General features: G+C 49.3%; 1 long non-coding RNA gene across 1 annotated transcript in view; it reads left to right on the top strand.

Annotated features, from left to right (window-relative positions):
- Nucleotides 1-24,999, top strand: part of LOC121202195 (uncharacterized) — a 61,453-nt gene that overhangs the window by 23,285 nt on the left and 13,169 nt on the right. The window contains exon 2 of the long non-coding RNA XR_005897619.2: nt 1,339-1,527. This is a non-coding gene — a long non-coding RNA (uncharacterized LOC121202195). The remainder of the gene's footprint in view (nt 1-1,338; nt 1,528-24,999) is intronic.

The following is a 24,999-nucleotide window of genomic DNA, read 5'->3' as shown; positions in this document are numbered from 1 at the left end:
TTCAGCCGAAGACAAAGCGGCGCGAGGATTGTGGCGCAGCCGCCGAGGGGGCCTCCTGATTGTCCTCCATTCCGCCGCCGACTTCTCCCTCAGTCCTGAAATTGCCTTTGCTTACGGAGTCGCCGGCCTGAAAACACATGTTGCTGGACTCTCTTTAATAATGTCTAACTCTTTCAGACGGTCATGTTTTGGAGGATGACGCCTCGGTGTTGATCCCTCGCGTCAAGCTCCAGGACCCCCCCCCTCCACACACACACACACACACACACACACTGCCGCAAAGAAGTCACGTCGGAGGAAGCTAAATCCAGCCTCCCGTCTCCCTTCCCACATTTCTGAGAAATCATATACCATCATCCACTCCGGCATTTGCAGCTTTCATCTTACTATATCTTCTGCAATAGGGCAAATCAGGCGGTGGGGATATGCAGCATTATCCCCGTCTGCAGGCTGCATCTGATGTTGTTCCACCTCCACACGCATTTCTCCCAGGATTACGTACACACTGACTTACAGCAGGTAAACACGACGCCCCGCACATACAGTATATCTCCATTCTTTTCTTATGTATGCGTGTGCACCATTATTTCCAAACCAGCTTCCACTGACGAGCCGCGAGTGGACTTTTACCTGCGCGGCGGCGTTGAACGGGCAAAATCAAGCGCGCCTCCTCTCATCTATCCCGCGTTTCTGCTCACTTCCTGAACGCAACGCTGGCTGTTCAATCTGAAAGCAATTTAGCCCATTAGCCCGATGGTTAGTGGAGCGACTAAGCCGCGTGCGTCTGCTCTCCAGGCTTCGTGCGGAGCCGAGGGCTTTGTTTGTTTGTTAATAACGCGGCCGTTCCTCCGCCATGGAAATGGAGCTTTTCGGACAACAGGATGCGTGCGGCGACTGTGGAAAAGCTCCGCGAGCACGTGGAAGCGCTTATGGAGAGCTCCACGGGGTTAATTGGGTGGGTTACGCTCAGCACCGAAAGCCGCGTAATTAGTCAGGTAACTGTTGACTGGTGTTAAGCTGAGAATAACTTCAGCACCAGGACAAACTTTGACTGAGGCAACGCGCGAAAGGCCAGAAAGTAGGAAAGGGTTAAAAGCAACTGCATCCGGTGATTTAGCGTCCGCCACCAGTTCAAAGGAAGGCACTGTTTTATCATTGCATTCAGTCAATGAGATTCTTTCTTTGCCAGCGACTGCCTGCGCCGCGGTCGGCGAACATTTTAATGACTTCATGCCAGCTTAACGAAAACTGATCCCAATTATTGCACTTTTGATTTGAGACTTCCCTCACTCAGGGGTTATTAGGCTGAACCGTTTTGATGTCTCATCCACTCTACAGCGGCGGCGAGCTGCCTGATGAGGATGATGATGATGATGATGATGATGCCACATACGTACGGCTGTGATACACTGCAGCACAGGCGGCGGCGGCGCCGGCCTCGGAGCCCGGAGACGATCCGGCTGCAGCATCGGGCCGGACGGAAGGAGGCCTGGTGTGCTGCTGCACAGACCCACTCTGAGCTTTCAGGTGAGGAGCCATCCATCACCCATCCGCTCCTGACATTAACTTTTTTGTCAATGCCACTGTCTCCAGTTTGTCTGCAGACTGAAAGATTTGAGAGGCACTTTTTATTTGCACGCTTTTAACTCCGCCCAGCCGGGGTAATGGAGCTGGTTGTGTGCAAGCAATTAATGCAACCACAAATGCCAAAAGTGGTGATTTGTCATACGCCCGTGATGCATAATCATTATATGGAATGTAAGTCTCGTAAAGCAGCCCGGCCCCTCGGTGCTGCGATGCCGTCTGTCCTCGGGTGTCTGCGATGCTGCCATTTCCACATCCACAGTCACAACGGACGCAAGAAGAAGAAGAAGGAGGGGAAAAAGCCCACTTGATGTTCTAGCGTTTCCCGTAATACGTGCTGCGCCGGTTCCGCCTGGGCTTCGATCAATACGCAGCCGGCGTGACCCTCCACAAACACGCCTCACCCCTCTGACTCCGTGTCAGAGCCTTTCCCGCTCTAATTGCGTGCTCCGTACTGTATACAGTATAATTAAAATGCAGCATATGCGAGCTGCTCACTGTCATCGGTTCTGACTTCATGAGCAACACTGCTCCTAATTTATCGTACCTCTAATTTTAACTCCCCGGACTCTCTACCTCCTGTCTCCTCCTGCCCTTAATATGAAAGCATTTCAATAGCAATGAAGCCCCTAGGCTGACAGCCATGAGATTAGTATGAATGTATTACCCCCTTGGGTGCCATAGCCTGTAATAAGTTCCCCATTAATCGTATCCGTTGGGGAAAATTTGTTTAGGCCTTAATTACATATCATTAAAATTGGTCTTGATTCTCTGAGATTTAAGCTCAGAATTAGACTGCACATTTCCAGCCTTCTTTGCCTTTGGCCATGCTGCACGTTTCTGTTGCCGTGCTTCACCCACCAGTGTGATTTCTCACGGCCAAGCGCTCGCGTCGTCCTGTTTCCCGAACATACTCGTTTTCGCCGGCGTCGCGTTGTTCGCGTCTGCGTCTCGCACCTACAGACGCCGCCGTCCCATCGCTCCGTGGCCTCTCCTCACAAGGGTCCCCAATGTGTTGGTATAAATAGTTTACTGTTTGTTATTGTGGAGGAGAAAGCGGCAGCGACGCCAGCCAGATGCACCGGGGCTCGTCGATGCTAGTTAGCCCACTTTGCCTTAACATATATATTGAACAGTGTTTTATATTTCCTCCTGCTTTCTGCTGAGGGCTCCAATTAACATGACTGGAGCTTGACGCGGAGACATCGTTGTCTTTAAATCCCTTTTATTGACTCGCTACGAGTCTTTTAAAGGGAGCTGTTGTGCAACGGGGCCGGTGGCGCGTGGCTGCTTATCCATATTTAACATGACACCGGGTCCGTGGCGCGTCCGGCGCCGGTGCACTGGGCCGTTACCGCGACCCGCTTGGCTGGCGGTCGGCTTCGCGCGGCGTACGACCGACTCACAGACGCACGCTTGTTTTCTGTGGATTTGTTTGGAGTCAACATGTGTTAATCATAATGTTCCCTTCACAAATGTTTTTTACTGGAGTCCTAAGTGTTATATTGTTTGGCAGGAGGCAGACTGTGTGACTTAAAACATTAGACGTCAAGTGTGTGTGTGTGTGTGTGTGTGTGTGTGTGTGTGTGTGTGTGTGTGTGTGTGTGTGTGTGTGTGTGTGTGTGTGTGTGTGTGTGTGTGTGTGTGTGTGTGTGTGTGTGTGTGTGTGTGTGTCTCCCCTTCCTCCCACAAGGTGTTTGTTTAAACAGCTTCAGTCATCTGTCAGGTTGAAGTGTAGCTGCACACATGCTGCAGCTCCGTGCTTTACCTTCTTCCTGTATAGTACAGACTCGGGCCCTGAAGGGAACGCGTGCCAGATTTGCGCTACGCTCTGATTTAAACCGAGCAAACGGGAAAATTCATCGCGGCGGCGAGCGAGCGACGCCGAGACTGCGGTTGCCGCACGCCGGATGTCGTCACCCATGTAAATGCTGCTAATAATAACCTGGAATACCTGCAGCAGAGCGCTGTTTACATTCCCTGATAGCATTTAGCATGAGAGGAGCTCAGACGGGAGGACTGTTCACATAACGAGCAGTCTGTCGAGCTGTCAGCGGTAACCTTTTCACAGCTTCATTCCCCCACGCAGACCACCTGTGGAGCCGCGGATGTTTTCCTGGCAACGTATTGTGCTTTATTAAAGATTCAGAGCGAAGACATTGTGCCTTTTTATTCATCTGTTTTGTGCCGGGTTTTTTTTTTTTTTTATCTCCAGCAAAAAGAAACAACATTTCAAGCTGTGAACTATGTTGCACAAGTCACTGTAGGGGAAAAAAGGAGACTTTTTTTATTTTTTTATTTGTATTTTTCATGTGATCTGTACAGGATACGGAGTTATTTGTGTTGGCCTGTGCGTCATGTGCGCCCCCAGTTACAAACCTGGGAACGGCACCAGTTCATTGGAGCAATCGGACTCGATATGCCGATGATTTATCAGACTGCTGGGGCCGTTTGGGCTTGTAAAACATGAGGTGAAGCCAAGACCATTAAGCTACGTAATCAGCCATGGTGAGCTGCTACCGCGCTCCCTACTCCAATACCTTTACGGTCCAAGGACCAAAGCACATACTCGCCGGTCCTCACTACTAGTCTTCAGTGTTTCCCCTCTGCTTCTCCAACGGCTACTTCCTCCTTTCAAAAGCTTAATGTGAGCCCCATTTGGACAAATGGAGCATGTGTGGGAACCAGAATGTTCTCCACAAGGCTCTTTTTAATGCACTTCCCCCTGTTAGATTTAATGGTGTTGTTTCAGTGTAATAACAGCGCCGGAGACTTTGTGTGTCTAACCGGCGTTCCGTTCGCACGATTGTTCCATATCCTCCGCTGCTTTAATAACATTATCTCCTCCAATAACAACAGCGAAAACGCACCTTTTAAACGCTTCGTGTGGCGTCCATCAAGACTAAACACCAGGAAACTGGTTCACTGGTTCAAACATACTTATTATTCATGGGCACTGTGTTTTTTTTTTTTATAAGGATTACAGCATATTGACCGATTTTTTTCTTAAATTCAGAGAGGCTGCTGTATTTGTAAGGGTTTTTACCCTTCATTACACTAACACAATGATTTGCGTAGAGGCGTCAGGGCAACGGTAATTTGTCAAATAAGTTTTCATCTTGCCAAACAAGATTAATTTCTATATCCCTTAGTATTTCCCCAAAGGCTTTTCTTCTCAGTATGCGAGCTGTGGGTCATGGAGGTGCTCAGGCAGACCTGGGAAAAGCTCTACCTGTATGAGATGTGCACACGCGTCCTTCCGCCTCATTCTCTGCAACGTGTGCTGCCGTTAAAAGGAAACGTTTCCAGCAAAGTAGGTCTTTCTGCGGAAACCTTGTGAATCTTATTCTGATGAATACACTGACCTTACGCTGCCAGGTTGACTCTTAAACCCTGAAACTGAATCACACATGCACTTATATATGTAAAATCTAAACTGATATGTGGGTTTGAGCTTAATAAAGTACATTTATTGTATTTAGGTCGGCTCTAAAATCACCACCGGTCCTGGACGGAGGGCTGTGACTGGACTGGACACAAGTGCATTTCCATATACATGTACTTTAGTATCACATCTGTGCGGTGCATCACTTCTGCAAGAAGCATAGCAGACTCTGGCTCTGGGGAGTGAATGTGAACTTTGGCTCGTGTTTAAAATGATATGCATGCGACCTTGGTGTTCATTGAGTTAGCTAAAAATAACAATTATGCTTGGATGATTTGTCAGGGGAAAAGTATGAAAACATTTTCAAGAACTTATTTTGAATGTGGACTCAGAACTCCCAGATTGTGTCGTGAGGCATCAGGAGTGAAGCGGAGCCTCGGCGTCTCGTAGCCGCCGCGCTCTGGTGTCGCTCGTGACCAGACGACTGGAAGTATCGCCGGACTCGTGGCTGCAGGTCTGTGTCTGTCTGCAGTCCACCTGCTGCAAACGTCGCTCCCAGAATTTCCTCCTCCTATTTCCACCTTCTCATTTCGCGGTGGGAGGCTGGCGAGTAATGGAGGGAAGCCTTTGGTGCTTCAGCGCCTCAGACAATGGGAACGACACGTCCGTGGACGCAATGCAGGCCGGTTCATGTCGCCGTCCACTCCCTGATGGATTCTATAGAAATCGTGTTTACTGTCTGCTCATTCTGCATCCTGTGCTTGTCTTAAATACTTATTCCCATGAATTATGTAAATACAATCTGTGTGAGAAACTTGCAGACACTGGCTACAGTAAATGGGTCCAGGTATTTTATGGTAACTCTTTACAGTGTGTATATATTTAGTGTATATACTGTATATTTGGGTTGGCATTAGTGTAGGACACGCCTGTGGCACGGGTCCACAGAGACAGACACTGCCGTCTGTGAGGTGGTGATCGAGTGCAGCAGGAGGAGATGAAGTCAGCCTACGCTCCGCACTGAGATGTCCAAGCAACAGTCCGACGGTCCGGAGACGCGTGAGCCTGCAGTTATTCTCAGAACATAACGCGTTTCACACTTGCATGTGCACTGGATTTTGCACATGCAGTGGAATCATGTCCTCCGGTAGCAAAAACACTGAAGAAGCAGCAAAAGAAAATACTGTCTACAGACTGAAGTAAAATGACTTTAAAGCTGATTGGAGCTGATTGACCTAAATTAATCCATGAATCAGTATTTGTTATTTGTACATGTACAGATGTTTTTTTACTTGTAAATACAGTAGTAGAGTAGATGTACTTATGTACTGGTTTATACATGTTTTAGAGTTGACAGGGTGTAAAGCAGGTAACTGGGATGTCATAAGGCCTCATACATGTGCATGCTTCACGCGTGCCCACACTGAACACCTTTACAGCCAATGGATGAGAACCATGAGTGAGTGTGAGCAGTGGAGTTTCAGTCTTTAGAGCCACTTGCTGCCAGTTGTTACTACTAAAGATTCTTATTAAACACTTATGACATTTCCAACCGACACCAGTGACCAGTGACATCGAAGTTTGAGTTTTATGATCTCAGCCTCATTTTCTCCGGTCAAGTGTGTTTTGCGTTTGGAAAGCGGCCGTCTGAGGTGGAAATAAATGAAACTGAGACTCTCCTGTTTTTGTTTCTTTGCTTTAATCTGGTGTGAACACAGTAATCGCAGCCATGTGCACAGCGAGAGCCCGGCAAACGGGCCTCGGTCCACGTCGTCGTGGTGACGAGGCGGAATCAACCCAAAGGGGCTTTTCCTCCGCTCATGCTTGAAATGTGAACTGCAGATTCGGATTCTGCTCTGTTTGAATGAACTTTAAAAGCAGTGACAGACTTTACTGTACATGATGGAGGATGCTTTTTTTTTGTTTGTGACCGCCAGTTTTGCAGCGAGACGCTGCTGTCGTTCCGGCGCCGCTAATTTTACACACTCCTCAGAACTTTTGAGCTGGATATTGTTTCATCCATCTCGACAAGACAAAAGTCACACTCACTCTATTATGGTCTCCGAGATCGCTCGTCACTTTCTTCTTGTCTGTGTGAAAGCAAATGTGCTAATGAGTGAAATCCCACAGATGGGCAGTTATTGTTAAAATGCTGAAGCAGTCAAAGGAAGACTTCAACCCTGACTTAGCACATGACACGGGTGGTTCTGACATTTGTAATCATCAGAGGGGTGAAATACGGAGCCGTGGGTAATCGTGGGCAAATAATAAGGCCATTGTTCTGTGCAGAGCCGGAACGCCCACCGTTTTCCCCACTGTAAGGGTAATGAGTGAGGAGAATATTGGACTTGAATAATTCTTTCTCGCGCGGCTGGAATTTCCTTTTGTGACACAGGCACATTTACAACCACAGCAACACTTTGATTCAGCTCCTTTTTGTGTGCGTTCTGTTTGCAGTATCCAGTGGAAATAAGTGCGGTTCATCCCCTGTTTGCAGTTCTAGTAGTTAATGATGTAGTAGTGGAGGGAATAAGTCGCTTCCACGCTCGCCTTTATTCATCTTTTTACTTTGCGATTCCTCATTTTCAAAGGCGAGATGCGGTTGATGAAAGCGCAGAGAAAACCCCAGCCAGCAGGTTTTATTTATGGGTCCGCGGAGCTTCCGCTTCCTCTGGGTTTGTTGTGTGGTGGTTTTTTACCTATGGACACTGTGGCCACCGCTGGATTTATGCCGTCCTCTGCGAAGCGGTGACACACGCCGGGCTTTGTTGCGTTGTGTGTTTATTGTGAGCCCGCACGGTCTGACCTCTCCTCCCAGTTAGTGACACGCCATTAACTACTACACACGCGTCCCTCGCCGGCACGCGGCCCATACATTCAGTTTGTCGTCCTCCGAAGGCGCCGCCGCTGCCGCACTCTCGCGACGCTCCGCTGCTTACCATACGTTATGTTAATGGGCCTTACAGACGTCCTTCAAAGCAAGGGGAGAAACAAGTTTATTTTGTAGTCATGTCACATTACTGCTCTCTCAGAACTGATGTTAGCTGCTGACAGTTGCAATTAAGTGTAAAATAACATGCTGTTCCTTTGCTGTCAAGCAGAGGGCTCGGGCAGAACGCCTTCACCCAGGAATGGCCAGAGGGATAACTCTCCTGCACGCTCCCATTTAATGGATGTGGTGCAGTACCAGTGTGCTGGCAAAATTGAAGTAGTTGCTAGTTTCGCTTTTTTTTTTCTCTCCTTCTTCCCCCTTTTCAGTTATGACACTATGCTGTCTCTCTCGCCCCCCTCATTCTTCTCTGCACACAGCCTCTGTGTCAGGAGAGGGCTGCGAGCTCATCTAACACTCCAGCTGAAATTTAATGTAAAAGTGTAATAAGAGCTTTGAAGACAGTCGGCTCCCCTCTAAAACGCCGTCCCTCCAGAGCGCGGTGTTTTCGGAGGGTATTGTTGTGGGCTTGTTGAGGCTCCGGTGCTTCTCTCCAGCGAGAGTGGCGTTCAACATATTGGCCTGTCGTCCTTGGTGATGATGGAGCCCATGTTTTATGAGTGCCGCGCTCTAAGTGAAACTGAGAGGTGTTCCTGCAAAATGGTAGATGGAGGGGGCGTGGGGGTCACCGTGATGGCCTTTTTATTCCCAGCTGCCAATTTCAACTTTGATATAAGTGTTTGGGCTCCCGAGGCATCAAGGAGAGCAAAATGACTTTTCAGGATCCAGACAAAAGATGTGTCTCTCTCTCACGCCTTAAGTCGCACATCCAAACCGCCTTGTCAATAAAACGGTTTATATAGTAACACTGTTGCTGACATGTGCTGAAAAGTGGACCGGGTGGGAGTTAGAGTGGGCCGGACTGAAAGCGGGTTCCTTTATGACAGGCGTCACTATGGCGATAAAGACACACTTTCAGCGCTGGGATTTGCATGGCTCGACTTTCTTTGCTTTGACGAGCAAAACTCCTTGAACGCCTCACAGGGACGACGGGGCGACCGGTTTAACGGCCTTTGTGATTAATGCCGGATTTAAAATAGACAAATGAATTCGAGCGCAGCCATTGGTACATTTCCCTCCTTAGATTCGCCGTTCGCGTTTAAAAAAATGTGCCTTGTAGAAAGAAATTAATGGCTCGGGCTATCTTTTAATTAAGTTGTTTTGCATCCCACTGTTCCTCAAAAGCTGGTAAGACAGCGGGGTCAAGGTCAGAACAAATTAATTACATTTTTGCATCAAGACAAGGAGGGAAATGTTTTGTGAAAAGAGGTGTGTTTCAGGAATGTTGGGGGTGCGGAGGGGGAAAGTTTGGGACGGGAAGACAATGGAAGGCTAATCAAAACCATTCTTTTTTCTTGCAGTGGTTTCATAAATTGCTGCATTCTTAAGTGTCAAGACGTTGGGGTTCGTCATGTCTGCGCCGGTTTAGCTGACGAAGCCAAAGTGGGCGTCCTGGATCAACCCTCGCTTCCAGTACGACGACGGATACGCTGTTACCTGAATAATGAGCAGCGCCGACCCGTCAGAGGTGCAGAGCTGTTTCATTTGAATCTCATTTGAATTGGGTGCCGGAGACGATTCTTTGTACGTTGACTCTGACGTTGCACCAGAATGGAGACCCTGCAGAGCTTTTTTAGCTTCCGCAGGCTCATCAGGGATTAGAAAAGAGACGGCGAAGCCATTAAGTGATTAGCTGATTGATTTACACTGTTGGCTGGAATTTAGGATGTCATTCTGGATTTAAAGAGGCACTTTACTGACAAATCAAATAATTGTGTAGGAAAAATGAATTTATTGGAGCGTGAGAGCGAGCAGATTTTGGATCACGCTCAGAGCACTTTCTATTGCAGTTCTCACTCTTTTTCAGCCTAACTTTGCCCATTGTGAGTCGATCTCCTTACTTCCCTAGCATATATGGCTACGTTTAAGCTGGGTTTAGCGGCCTGGTTTGGCTTTGAGCGGCATCACAGCCTCCGAAAGCACAGTACTGGAACTTCTCATGTGCTCTGCTTGTCACTGTGATAAAGCGGAGCCTCTCAACCCTCTTTCATTTACTGTAGGTTCTCCATTTGTACCGATTTCCTTTCAGTGGTCATTTCAGAACTGCAAAGAACCGTTTTCTTTTAATTTCTGCGTGTTTCCAATCAATGCTGCGCCTCCAGTACAACAAGCTGAGCGAGGAGGAGAAGCTGAGCAGCGGCACGCTGCGTCGGCCCTAATCTGTCTCTAGGCAGCGCGGCTTTGTTTCACAGTGGAATACCGCTATTGATCCGCGCCTGTTACACAAATAAATAAATAAGCCGACTACACTGCACCTGAGTTCACAACCTGCCCTTGACAATACTCTGGAGCGCATGTAGTGAGACAGGGTGTAGAGGTGGAGGGTTGCAGCCGTGCAGCAGGGGAGCACAGAGTCAGAAAGGGTTCTGCATTGTTGATCCGGTATGACATTGATGGACAGCAGCTGAAGGAAAGCTGATAGCCATGTTTGGCATGCTGGCTTTTAAAGGACGGACGTGACTGCCGATCCAGAATCGACTGAGCGTGAATTCAGCGGGCGATCGCCCCAAGTGGTTGCGCGGAGGAGAGGGGAGGAAGGCAACGTTCTCATCCAGTACGACTCGCTTGACTTTTCATCTTCTCCCCCGTTGTTATTCTCCCCTTGAACTGCTTGTTTCTCCCAGGTTTCTTTCTTCTCCGCGCCGCCGTGTCTCTGTTGAGCCTCGAGGTTGCGCTCGTCGTTCCTTTCAGCTCGGCGGCTCATCCAGACGTGAAGTAGCTCTTTAGCGCCAGACCCCCGCTAACGGCGCGTCACCTCCGCGCAAACCCGCCGCTGATCGCGCAGCACCAGTGTTTATTCTTTTCCTTGACACCTAAAAAGTTCTTCCATTTTTAATGAGTGTTTGTTTGTTAGCTTAGTTTGTTGGTTAGTACTTAGCATTGTATTTACCACAAGAGCCACTTGACATTCTTTTGTGGGGCCACGGCAGCTGCTGCTTTTCCGAGCAAAACATTGTAAAATTAGCTCAACAACAAACTTTAGGCAGCTGATGAATTAATCATAACGGACTAAAGTCCAGCAATATGAAAACAAACTGGAGTTATGTTACATTCTCCCATCACTGAACTGCAATACACAAAGTCGTCGGAACCAAACTAAAATGAAGTGTGATGTTTTTCCTCAGGGTGCTGACTTCAGGTCATGAGCTGTGCCTTCGTGCTGTTCGATGTCATACGGCACGACCTGCTGTCGTTCCTCAGTTCCTTCTCTGTAGCCTTTGTTTCTTCCATGTTATGGGGAAGGGCAGTTTTTCTGTTTTCTTGTTGATTCATCTCCACGAGGTCAGTGAAATGTTTGAATAACGAGGCTAAAGTGTTCTCCTTTCTCGCTGCAGCCCGGCGTTTTCAACAAATCACCTGTAATCGAAGGCTACTGCGTTTGGTTGTCGCCCGCTCGCCCGCGGTGCCGCCGCGTCCACCGGGGACCTTTTAACGGATGAGAGCCGCTGGGCAGATTGATGATGGCGAACGGGACGAGAACGGCAAGAAACAACATAAACTCGGCACAGACCGGCGAGACTCGGTTGTTTCCTCACATTTGCTGAACCCTCGCTCGTTGAAAACTAATTAATTCAAGAGCACACGTCCCCAAAGGCTACGATTAATGATAAACTTATTAGACGTGATTTTTGCCTACGAGGTCTGGAACTCATCGGGGTGTCCACGCTCCTGGTGGTGTTACTTACCCAGCCGTCACTTCAAATGAAGTACGGAGGAGAACAAAATGTGTGCGCGGCTGTTCATTCTTTCTAATTCCATTTTCCAAGGCATCGCCAGCCTTCAAGTAACCCTTCACTCCGGTTCTATCACTTGACACTTGACATGACTCTGTTAGCTTCTTATTGACACCGTGGCCGGCGCTGAGGTGAAGGGATAACTATAACATATAGACAAGTGGTGTATGTGCTTTCTAATGAGTCTGTCAGAACTGGATTTCTCCCAAACCGCCGGAGAAAAACTGTCAGCGCTGAGGAACGCGGCGTAGTTCATGGACCTCCTTTCTCGCTAACTCTCCCAGACTGCAGCTGCGCCCGGGCCCTTTACGTTTTACTCAAAATGTCCCCACGAGCGCCGCGCGTGCGTGAGAGACGGAGAACCCGAGACACATAACGAATGGATCTGAATCCAGACGGGATCTGAATCCGCGGTGCGAGCGGCCTCGCGCCTCAGCGGCTTCGCTGCGGTTCTACGTCCCCGGGGGTCAGTACCTCTCAGCGCGCCGCCCTGATCCACGCTAACGACGCCAGGTGACGTCAGATGTGGAGCCGGGCGTCGGCAGATGTGCAGGCCGGCGACGGACGGACGAGCACGCTCGGTAGCCGCGAACCTGCTGCAGCTGCCGCCCAGCGAGCAGCAGGACGTGGCGTCTTGCTCAGGGGCACCTCGGAGGCGGTAGTGAAGGAGGCACAGGAGCTTTGCATCCTAGCTAAATGTGACAGACGCGAACCATCTGGCTGCACGTTCTCCCAACCAAGCGTCTCTTATGGGTTATGTGCAGTACTGTGCAATTATATATATATATTTTTACATTTTGCAAACCAAAGTAAGCCAGAAGTCAAGTGCCTTGACATGAACCTTTAAAGAGACGCTGGGTGACGTCCTCCAGTCGTGTTTTGGGTCTCTCCCACCGGTTTCAGGCCAAATGAGTTTTCCAAAACATTTGAATCCAACTTCCAGATTCTCTCCAGCGTACCGTGTGACACTCCTCATCCTCTTCTCAGCTCCTCGCTTCCTGCCCTAGGAATGAAGTGTGCGTGTATGTGTGTGTGTGTGGGGGGGGTCTCTGTTTCACTGTTAAACCCAGCTAAATTAGGAGTTAGACTGGTTGTGGGCAGGGGGGATGTGGTTGCGGTGGGTCCTGCTGCCAGGGGTTAGGGTGTGCCGGGGCAATTTATTAGGTTGGTGTGTGTGTGTGTGTGTGTGTGTGTGTGTGTGTGTGTGTGTGTGTGTGTTCACAGCCCTTGGCGGCTCGGCTAGCTCAATGGCTGAGGCACAGCTGTAGCGCTGTGCTAATATGGAGTCATTACGGCCGTCTATGATGTGCCTCCAGTCACTTTGCGAATTTCGCCATAACGTCGCAACTCGTTTGAAAAACTTTGCCGACAATCTCTCGCTCCGCGCTTATTTGTTTCCCGGGTTACGCTGACCCGGAGCGATGCTGCGGCGCCCGTGCTCCGCCTGCGTGTGGCGGTCGGGCGGCGCAGTATATGGGCAGTAGGTAACAGGTGTTCAACATAAAAACATAGATTGGTCCCTCTGGGAGCGGCAGAGTTTGAGCACATGCTGCAGCGCTGCGGCTGCTGGAGTTTCCTCCGCGCGCGCGTGCCTGAGAATGGTTGGTTGGGTGTAATTACATGTTAATGACCCCCCTCTTGTATTCAGCTGTGTGCCGAGTAGAGTAGCAGCCGTGTGATCAAGGCTCAAACTGTGGAGGAACATTTTGATAAGGTTTACAAACTGCAGGCACCTGCTCTGGTCCCACCTCCCTTGTTCCTTCAGAGGCCAATCCAGATGCTCGGGGACACTTAGCCTGCAAAACGCAATCTGCATGGTGTTCGGGGAGCGAAAGGCACTAAACAAAAGGAAAAAAGTACAAATGGCGTTGCTATCAGAGTCTCTAAGCACCTGCAGGTCTTGCTCACGCTGGAACATTTTAATTGACCAAGCAAAAAAAAAAGGGGGGGGACAGTTGAGCTCCTGTATGAGTAGCCTGAACAAACGGCTGCTTTCAAAGCCCCATCAGCAATCCTTTGCTGTAATGAGGGAGTTTGGGGGAAATTGGGAGCTGGTGTCAGTTTACCGTCTCTGAGCCGTGGGTCCTGCTGTCCAAAGCGTGGACTAGCGGGAGAGAGGTGCTGTCAAAACATGATAGGCGCAGACATCAGCACAAAGTTGGAGAGAGGGGAGTCCGAGTCGCAGTGCCTAGACATGCACTTCTTCTGAGCGCCACACAAATGAAGTCTCCAGACTATTATGAAGCGAAAGCGAGGGGGGGAAAAAACACACACTTCCTGAGTCAGTAACAATAGCGGCACAAGCTATTTTTCTCCAGCTCGTTGATTAACTAAGTTTTACAGCTACCAACTGCACCACCATCAACAAAGGCACCGAAGCCCCTTGTTTGTCATTTATTTTGAAAGTAATCATCGCTCACTCTGGCACAGCCGGTGTAATAAATATTTATGCCCCTTTTTGGAAATGTAAACCATATAAATTTTTACCAACCTTTGCTTTGAGAGCAACTGCCCTTGATGATAACGCTATCATTTAAATGTCTTTCCTTTCCATTCCCCTTGTTTTCTCTCGCTCCCATTATCTCTCGCCGCCGCTCACTCCATTTTCCCCCCAACACAATGTTAACAAGCTCCCTTTCTGCCCTATCTGGTGTAGGTGAGACAGCGCCATGGAATGACGAGGTGAGAGGGTGTGTGTGTGTGTGTGTGTGTGTGTGTGTGTGTGTGTGTGTGTGTGTGTGTGTGTGTGTGTGTGTGTGTGTGTGTGTGTGTGTGTGTGTGTGTGTGTGTGTCCGTGTCCGTGTCCGTGTTTGTGGCTGCACTCGCGCCGTGCATCATGTGTGACCGCCAGCCACTGTCAGGGCTCATGTTGCCCCCGACGGTAACAATAATCATGGGATTTGATTGCCAGTTCCCTCACCATCCATAATTGATGAGTCCAATATTTACTCTGTTACCTTTGTGTTGTAAACATTCATTATGGGGTTCCTTCCCAGATAGGTGAGCAGCAGAGGAGGAGAATGGGACGCGTCCAGCCTGCAGGGACCAGCTGTCAGTTTGACTAATGACAGAAATGAATAAAATCTCATAATTACTTTAGAAAAAAGGACAGTCTCCACCTTATCTCAGGCCAATATGCATTTTAACATTTTTTGGCGGGTTTATTAAATTCCACCCCACCTCACCAGCCACGCGGCCCCCACTGTAATACATTACACACAGAGGCAAGTTCTCAAATTTCAAATTTAATTTTCTGCTCGCCATACACACACAGGCTCTGTAATCAGATTGCGACATTATTGTGTTTCTATTGACATTAGCATTGTTATTATTTTGTACTGTGTAAATATCAGTAACCGGAGTATGGCTGGATGCTTTGCCAGGAAGGGATTATTTTGCGTATTTATTCTAATGCTCTCAAAAATAACCTTTTGAAGATGATATCGGGTGCGTCCCGTTTTTAAGAGATGCCGTCTCGGGGCGCTTTGACGCGGCGTTGTTGTTTTAATGTCGGGCTACAGGAAGATGACCTACCTGGGGTTTCCCTGTCTGCTTTATTGTGACACCGTTGCAGGTAACAAATGCAATCAGTGTCTATTGGACAGAGCGCTTCCAGGGATTTCGCCTTGTGAGCATGTCAAGATGTGTATAATTAGGTGAGTCTTGAAAATATGTGTTTGTTTTCCAGATGTTAAACATAGTCTGGACTGTGCAGGGGCAGCAGTGCAGCGAAGTGCAAAGCTCTCAGCCAAATCAGGTATTCAGCATAGAGGGATGGATTAATGGCAGTGGATGCGGAGTGAGGGAGGGACCGATATGAGGAGAGACAGCGCGGTGACGCTCAGTGGGCCCCCGCTTAGACGGGTCCGCTCCTCGATGCAAAGCCGAGCGGGCTGCGGCATCTGGAGCGTCTGCCTCCGCGCTGTGCAGTGTCTGTTTGTGCCACTTTCCTTCACACAACCAGCGCCCAAATATCCGACACTGCCTTTGATTCAGTTTGTTCAAGCGTCCTCTAATGCGCTCTCTGCCGAGCAGGAGCCCACGTAGGAGCGTGTAATATGGCGCGTTTGTGTCATACGGAGGCAGACAGCTGATCATGTCCATTTGTCATGCTGTCAAGTTAATTAGCAGACTGAAAAAGAGAATGAGATTAACCCCCACCCGCACCCCCCCACCACCACCACCACCACCAGCCCCCTTCCCCGTCCAACGGACACTGACACCTCCGCGCTCGCAGCCACAGAAACAGGAGGAAGTTGACGCCGTGCCAGTGTCACAGCGTGGCGGCGGTGGGGAGAGCGAGCGGCATCAGGAGCAATGGAAGTGGGGAAAAGTTGGGCGAAAAAGCAGCAGCTGGCCTTTACGTACTCGGCCCCAGCACCAGCCATCGCCAGCAAAGACGCCGACTTCTGAAGGTCTTGTTAAAACCATTTTTTAGCTCCTTTATCACAAGTGAAAAAGTAATCCCTACCTCTGCCGCTGTGTTCTGTGCAAAGACAGTTTGTGTCCGCACGTTGCAGAAGTGGACACATCATTAGCGCATAATGAGCTGAAGTACTCTGGGCAGTGAGGAGGATTTCCTCTGTAAGTGACGGCTTAAGGAGATGAATGCACGGAGGTGGTAATCAGATTTTCCTCGCCGCAGACAACCTTTCTTCTCCCCAGGTGAGTCCTCCGTCTCCGCGCGCGTTTGAAGCCCGGCGCGGCCGGCGCGAGGAGGACCCCGGCTCCCCCGCGCCGCCGCGTCTCCAGCGTAGCCTCGCGCTCCCATTACGAGGACGCGCGCCGGAGATCTGAGCCCGCGAAGCGCCTCGGTCCCTGACGATAGTGCTGATGAAAAACCAAGTTTTTCCTTCTGTCAGCCGCTGACGAATGCTGGTGTCACATGGATCCGCGAGGCTTTGATGTGCATGTGGTGGTGATAAATGAATTGCAGCATGCTTCTTGCAGACAGGGAGGACAACACAGGACCCTCGGGAGCAAAGGCAGAGAGGACAGGGCTATCAAACAAGTAATCAAAGGGAGGTGATTGACTGTATTGCGCATGTGTGCAGCTGACTTATTCATTAAATCCTTGATTACATGCCAGCGCTGCCTCCCTCCATCTCATCCTGACAGCCGGGACTTTTAGCCAGCAGCCCAGCGTAATTTGTTTACCTGTATCAGAGCAGACCCTCCTTCCAATATCCTGGCTGATCATGTAACCGTGCAGCTCTATTAATACCCCCCCCCCGACCGTCCGACTCCCACCTCCAGCCGCCCAAAGGGTTTTAAAAAGTCATGAGCTGCTTGAGACGCGATGAGGCTCCGTGACGGCGCCCAGCTGGCCGCCGTTCTGCAACGGTGGCCTTCGTGACATCACCGCAAGCAGCGCGTGACAAACTGCCAGCGCACCAGTCGCGACCCACAAAATAATCTAATCTCCGACAGACGAGGACATGGGCCATCTTGGCTTGCGGCCCCCGTTCGTCGCCCCCTTTTTACTCCATCCTCCGCCGTCACAGGAGAAAGGCCGCAGTTTCGTTGTTTTGGATTTTTTTGTTTCTTTTTGTGCAAAAAAGGTGTCAAACGCATGTTGCGTGTGTCAGAAGAGAAAGTTGCTGTCAGGTAATGACAAGTAAGTGGCAGGGGAGGCAGCGCCGGCCCCCACCCCGCAACTTTCTCATGCTGTCAATTAGTCTCAGTCAATCCTGTCGTGTCTGTTTAGAGTTGTTATGGCAACTCAAGTCTGTCTTCACGTCCATCAACGCATAATGAATTATGCTCTACAATATATGTTATTCCGACACTTCTGTCAGCTGCTGGCGGCGGCGGCCCTCCCTAATTGTGCCGCCACACCGGACAAAACGACGCGGTGCCTCATTGGAACCCGACGGGGGGCGAATGCGAAACAAACGAAGCCTGTGTCGGGTTTGCCGGGACGTCTTCCTCGAGCCTCTCGCTCTCTGAAATTCCTCTAAGCCTTCTGATTGGAGATGTGAGGCAAGAGCGAAGGGAGAAAAAAGTCTGAGAAAGTCACCTCCTCAAATGAAGAGCCGCGATCGAAGACCCTCCCCTCGCTTGAGTTTTGACTAAAGCGCGAGGAGGAGCGCGGCTTATCAATAAAGCAAGTCTGCGGCGATATATTATTAACAGGTGGCGGCGGGCAGGGTTTGCCTGGCTAAAGAGGACTTAAGTGATGCTGGAGCGACACTGTCAATCTCGGCCTTCCTCTGAGAGTCAATTAGGAGATAAACAGGCTACATGTCTTGGGCTGATGGGCTGTCCCACAGATGTCCTGGGGCAAGGTAAACTGACAGCGCAGCCTCACCGTCAGGGATGCGGGCGGCGCGCGCCACGTGGAACCGGCCTTGCCACTGGAGAGAGTGGGCTGCCGCGTGCTCCTGTGTGGCCGGCCCGGTGCTCGCTCGCTCGCTCGGCTGACGGCGCCGAGGAAACCGAACGCGCTAATGATGCCTCTTCAGGAGAAATCAGGGAGAGGAGCGCTGGTGACCGGGAGGGCAGCGTCTGTGAACACAGGGTCAGTGTAAAAACTGAGCCTACATTCATCAGGCTGATGCATCTTTCCACATGCATGTTGCATAATGTGTTTGTGTTGAGACAAACCCTCATACAATAGAACCCAACGTTTGACTTGTTTGCATTTATTGTGTTGCCAGGTCACATTAGCACCAAAGCAGCGTTGCATCCCAATGCACTGTGACGCATACGCTGCATCCACACCAGCATGTTATCCAGCTCTTACAGTGAAACCACAGTGTGGCTCGGCTGAGGGAATTATTACAAGCTCATTAAGTATATAGATATTCAGGTCGTACACTTACAGTGGCTTTTTTCATATAATTAAGTGTGTCAATATAATGAGATAATATTCTAATATCGCCTTTCTGCGTGTCATTTCATTCACGCTCAATAGTGAGCTGAAAAAAGGCTCAACAGATGAATTTTAATGAGTGGTAAGCCATTATTACCCTCATTATTTTCTAATTAGCAAGCCGCGCACCACATCAGCGCAAGTGCAGAAGCATCAACCGCTATATCATAGCGCCGGGCGCATACGTCTTCGTCCTTATCTGTAAATAAGGAGAGAGTCCCTATCAGGCGGTGGAAGTCTGTGGACGGCGTGGAGCAGCGCGAGTGTGCTGCATGAGAAACAATTCTGGGGGAGCTGGGATAAAATGCATTAAAGATAATGAAGGCTGTGATATCCCACACTGAGATCCTTCCAAGGCTGGAAAAATAACAGAATATCTGAATTAGAAGCATTAATTCTGCAGCATGACAGATGAAACTGAATAGAAATATCAGGGGGAGGGCAGCGGAGAACTGACCCTGCATGTTTTTATCTTTTTAATGGCGACAGACGGGCGAGTCTCGTCACTGCAAATTAGCAGAGAGATGTATTTGTGGTTTAAACAGAGAGATTAAAATTAAACAACATTAGCGAACGTCTCTTTACAAGGTCTGCAGAGTCCTCAGGCATGGTCGGATACAAAGGACGGTGCAGAGGCCAAATAATTAACTCGCCAGGAAAAAAAGGAAGACGCCCGAACCCGGACGGCTCGGGTTCGACGCGATACGTTAGTGCTTTTATTGAGGAAGAAACTAGAGCTTCCGCGCTTCATGGAGCACGTGTTCTCGGCACAGTAAGAGCGCCCCCTGTCTCCGGTCGGCGCCACTGCAGCCGCCCTCCTCCCACGAACACGCCCACCGCGGCGCCAAATTTCAGCTGAACCGTATCCGCACGCCGTTTGACCTATTTTCTGCCAGAATGCCTTGTACGTGTATAAAGAGGTAAAAAAACAACAACGTACAAACGGTGTCACTGTATTTCTGTCAGCTCAGTTATTTTGGGGCGAAAAAGAGCAGTCGCCGGACGCACGCCTAGCGTGAAATGCGAGTGGCGGACGAGTGACACTGTCAGCTCGTTTTCTCCACCTTGTCGCTTGGTCGCCGAGCGTGCGGGCGGGTGGGTTGACTAGACAGGCGGGGGCCGTGGGGTCAGGGTGAGTGTGTGTGTGTGTGTGTGTGTGTGTGTGTGTGTGTGTGTGTGTGTGTGTGTGTGTGTGTGTGTGTGTGTGTGTGTGTGTGTGTGTGTGTGTGGACGCCATGCAGAGATGCGCTCGGTGAATAACCTTCCCGGTAACAGCTGTCAGATGCAGCCGAGCAGAGCAGAGGACACGGGAGCAGGCCCAGCCAGGCCCGACCCGACCGGGCCGGACGGCGGAGGAGGTGGGCGCCTGCCAGCCTCCGGCGCCGGGCTCAGGGGTTTTGATGGGTGGCCACACCGCGCTGCTTGACGGGGGTCTCAGCAGCCCAGGCGGCTTATTGTTGAACCCGGCGCTCATCGCCTTTATTCCCCCCCAATGCAGATTCCACGCACAGCGGTGCAGAGCACGCGGGCCCCACCGCGGCCCGGGACGCTGCCTTTGTGGAGGTGTCAGGCGCCTGCACGGCGTCCCGGCACGGCTCACCACTGTGCGTGACAGGGGATGCAGACCCCATGAAGGGGGATTAGCAGCGCAGCCATTGTCTGAGGGCGTAGCGCTGCTGGATTTAGCCGCGAGCCCATTCAACGACTGTATTCCCATTCTGCGGCGCCTGACAGGGACGCTCAGCGGCCCCGCTTTTGTTCCGCTGCAGTATCAGAATGTGTTGGTGTCGCGCCCCCGGCCGAGGCCCTTATTATCTCGGTTGACACGACGAGGAAAGGTGCGCCGGCGGATTCTGTTATTGCTGTCTGCTGTCTGACCTGCAGGTTAGGGCGTTTTTAATGGGTTAGGTAGAAGCTTGCTTCTCATGTATAATTTACTGTTGATTCTGTTAACGCTGAAAGGAGAGCATGTTGACCGGGACTTAACCCATGAGGGTTTGTTCGGATTTGATGTTATGAATACAGAAGTGTGAGATTTTTTTCCGGTCCGGGGAGCGTCGTCGGCTTTGTTTTATTTATATTGTTTTATCATTGGAACAGAACCTCGCGTACTTAGTGTCACCTACTGACAGATGAGCGCTTCATTCATAGGATTTATGTCGAATGTCTCTGTAAAAAATATTCATTTAGATCATCGCATTCAGCACAGTTATTCAGAAACCCATTAATTACGGCACATACTGGGAATATAAATCTTGAAGCAGTTTTTAAATTTGCTTTGGCCTCAGCTGAGAGCGGCGCAGTAATGGATGTTTAGTACACCTCCGTATGTACAGCTGTTCAGGGGCCAGAACCTGCTGTCCAGCCCCACAGTGCTCATTCCTGTGTTGAGAAAGCAGTTTGGGCAGTAAAGCGCTGTGGAAAATAGTGATGGATGGCTCCTTGGTCTCTCATAGAATAGAGAGGCAGGGGAAGTTTTTTTTTTTTTTTTTTTTTCTCCTGCTTCTTTTTTAGATTAAGGCAGCAGCTCAAGGAGATACAGGTTTACAGTAAATGTATTTTCCCCCCGCTGCGCCGTCTGAAAGAGCTTTTTCAACTTTAGAAATTCGTAAATTTGTGGGCGCGGGAGCCGCTGGCATGCAAACGGTGTTCCTTCAACATGCTCGCGCCGTGCGGCTCGAGCGCGGGATATTAAAAGATAGCGCGCGTATAGGTTGCTTAAGATCTGCCTCCGCGCTGGACTTCTCATTTCAGGCAATAAGCTGCGAGTCATTTGGAACACTTTCCTTCTGCTCAGATGTAGAGAAGCACTTTCACATGCAAACAAATAATGGCGGTTCTGCAGCCGTGCGAGCGCTGCCAGCGCATGCACCAGCGTTGATGAGCCAGTAAACAAACGGCTGTGTGACTTCATCCCGACTTAGGACCCAATTGCAGACATATGCTTGCTCGTACGCTCTCCTGGATCGGATTCGACTCGTTCTTTTGCCCCGCGGCTCTGTTTATCGGTGGATTTTCCACGTACCTTTCCAAGAAATGTTGGAATAAAGCAAAGAGAAAATCCCGCAAATCGCAGCTCGCCGGTGCGTTGCCAAGGAGCGATCCGCAGACAACAAACCCACCCCGTACCTGAGAGAAACCCGAGCGCTGAAAGTGATATTCCAATTACCGGCTATTACAACTGCCTCTCATTTATGGGTTCTTGGAGGAAACACTGACACACGCATGGACAAAGCCCTTTTTGTTTGGTCTCTCCCCTTCATCTCGTCCTCATCGCCGTCTTGATGATGCTGCGAGGCCGGCAGCTGGCTCCGAGCTTTCACTGGCCTTGATCCCTGACTGGTTCGGTATCAGCTGGGAGCATTGGTCGCCATTAGGGCCTCGACTGCAGCTACTAGCGAAGACAGTGACTCCTCTAATTATCTGTCTGACTGAAGCACGAAACCTTTCTGTAAATAAACGTCTCCCGTAGTTTTGCACCTGCACCAGACAAGAAGTGCTAATGTTTTATATTTGAACTCTACGTCCTTTCACATAATTCTGTGCTTCACGAATTTGTTGGCTTTTCAATGGAGCACAGAAAAACTATAAAAATATGAATTTAAAGCATGTATGAACGAAGGCATGATGACAAACCGTTTGAAGAGCACAAAAGAGAGATTAGCGGCGAGGCTTGTCTGGAACCCGCCGAACACTCGTCTCCTGGAATAAAAGCCCTGCTGTGCACGTTTACCTGCGAGACAGAACACGGTGTTGTCTGTTAAAGCCCCCGTGTGTGACAGCAGGGTGACTCCCCCTGTTGAAACCATGTCACTGACTAATCTATTGGCTTGGAAAAATAAAGTTGCTTATTTCTTGCCTCACGGTGTCGGCATAGCTGTGAAAAAAGAATTGGTGGGCATTTTGGCAATATTTTTAAAAATAATAAAAATGTAAAAAATGAAATGAATGCGTGGACAGTGAGCTTCTAGTCATAAACACCGGCTCACACGTGTGTCTGAGAGGATAATATCAGTGTAGTAAAGTGGGCTGAGCTCTGTAGCGTCATGTGGGCGGCGACCAGACGTGGCGGAAAGCGGAGGTGTCCCACTTTGTGGAGGTCGCGTCTAATTTACTGGATCACCGTGTTTATTTACAATCAGCCCAGTAATTAAGGGGAACCAGCCCAGAAATTATCAATCAGTTAATTACCGGGAAGCTGCAAAACAATTTCAGCTCCTGATTGAAGCGCACTGGCTGCCGCTACAAGATGCTGCTGTCGTCCAGATGAACCCAGGAAGGTCTGTGACGAGCCAACAGAAAATGAAACAAAAACATTATTTCATTTTTCATTTGTCATTCATTTCATTTTTTTATATTCGATATCGATTAGCTCAAAATTAGCTCAGATGGTTCATTTTTTAATTTATTCCCTCCTGTGATTTTGTTGTGTCTGTGTTTTGTTTTAGGGTTTTTGTTTTTGGCAGTCGGCACAATAAATACAGTATGTGACATAACTGTGTCACCACCTATTAACCGTCCAGTGATCAATAATGAATTTGTTGGATACAGTTTAGTGGTTTTGTTTTGCTCTGATGGATAAAAATAATATAAAAACCTTTGTTTTTCTTTCATCACATTCACTTATTGACATATAAAGTATTTTATAACTGGTTTTATTCGCTTGTGTAAAAGCACATAATTGCATTAACTCCCAGAACGATTATGATTTGTATTTATCTTTTAATACATTTACCAGCTTGAATATTATGTTCAACACAGACTTTTGGAGACATTTCTCACAAACGCTTGGGGAGGGCTCCCAGCTGGAAACTCTGCAGTCAACTGTGTTTATTGTGATTCACTTAACTCTCATTGCCCATATGGGAAGCGAGGACGGCTCGGCTCGAGACCCTCCGTTTCCCATCAATACGTTTAGCCCTTCGTCCTCTAGTCGCTGGAGCATCAAAATACACAACAATCCCCCGAGAGTGACCTATGGCCCGTCTCTGAAGTAAATGCTCACGAGGTAGAATTACAGGGGGAGGCTTTGACTTTTTCTTGGCAGGAATGTTTTCATGATCTGGCTGTTTGAGAGAGATCTCAGGAGGTTGAGACAACAATGAGGAAAATGCAGCTTGGCAGACTGGGAGACAACAGCCCGTAAAAAGCTACAGCCTCTGCAGTCTGTAACAGCAACCTCCATAAGAGCCTCTGCATACAGTATATCACCATCAAACGCTCATTACTAACGCAAGACTATTCCTACTCCAGACTCCAGTTGCTTTGATTTTTTTATCCTCTTCCTTTTTTTTTACCGCCCTATCTCTTAAGTCTCGTAATTGGTTTCGTCACAGCATCTCTAAACAATGTAAATTGCACAGATCTGAGCTTGTTCCGACGTGTTTGAAACGACCCCAGAGCCTGGGCTGGTTTAACGTGGTGTTTCTGGGCGCCGCATCCAAAGCGGGATGCGGCCGGAACGGGGTCCTCTGCTGGGGAGAGATTGGAACGGGACTCGAGAGGCCAAAATCACCAAATCTGGGTGTTTTTTTTCTTGTTTGCTTGTTTCTTCTTCTTTTTTTTGGCAGGCAGCAGAGTGTGAAATTTACAGAATTTCTTATGTTGGCTGCACGGCTGCATCTGTGCCGGCACCACAGTATTGTGAGATAGTAGCTGTGAGGGAAGACGAGGGAGTGGAAAAATTCAGATGTCACTGTTTTGCCAGTATTTGTACTATAATGCAGCCAAGCTGGTAGAACTGCTAGGTGACAATGACTCTTTTATCTTTTTGCAATAAGACTTCAGTGATATTTCTGAATTCACTTTTCATCCTTCAGTTGCTTTCGCAGAAGGTAATCTTCGTGTTGGGGTAATAAGATTTTTAAAAATGAGCATAAACAAAACACCCAATCTAATGAAACCCGTGTGAGGGCTCTGCTGTTTATTTACTGGCTTCTGTCTTCGCTGCCTTTCCTTTTGTCTTCCTGTCACAACCCAGAGCCAGGTGTATTTACATGGGGCTGAGGTGGAAGTATTTGCAGCGGGCCCCATGTTTTCTTAACAAATTGCGGTCACATATCATTTAGTTTCCCTTTTATTATTGCAAAGGAAAACAATCAGCAAACCTCAAACGGGTGCTGTTGCTGCCTCGCTCCCAGTTCATCTCAATAACTGTCTGTCTCCGCCAGACGCGGCTGGAACAGATGCGCTCTTATTTTGAAGGCCCGCTGCCGTCCTCCATCCGCTGGGCAGCAGGTCAGCGATGCACGCGGGCGCGTTCGTAGTTAGCGATAGCTGCGAAACATGTGTGTTTAACTTAGCGCTTGTTTAAGTGAGCGGAGCAGAATCCCCTCAGGTGATCAGTTCATTTGCACGTCGCTGGCTGTGGAGC

Source organism: Betta splendens, chromosome 4 (genome assembly GCF_900634795.4).
Source record: "Betta splendens chromosome 4, fBetSpl5.4, whole genome shotgun sequence".
In the NCBI taxonomy this organism is placed as follows: domain Eukaryota; kingdom Metazoa; phylum Chordata; class Actinopteri; order Anabantiformes; family Osphronemidae; genus Betta; species Betta splendens.
Note: the sequence above shows the minus strand (reverse complement) of the source record. Positions and strands in the feature narration are given on the sequence as shown.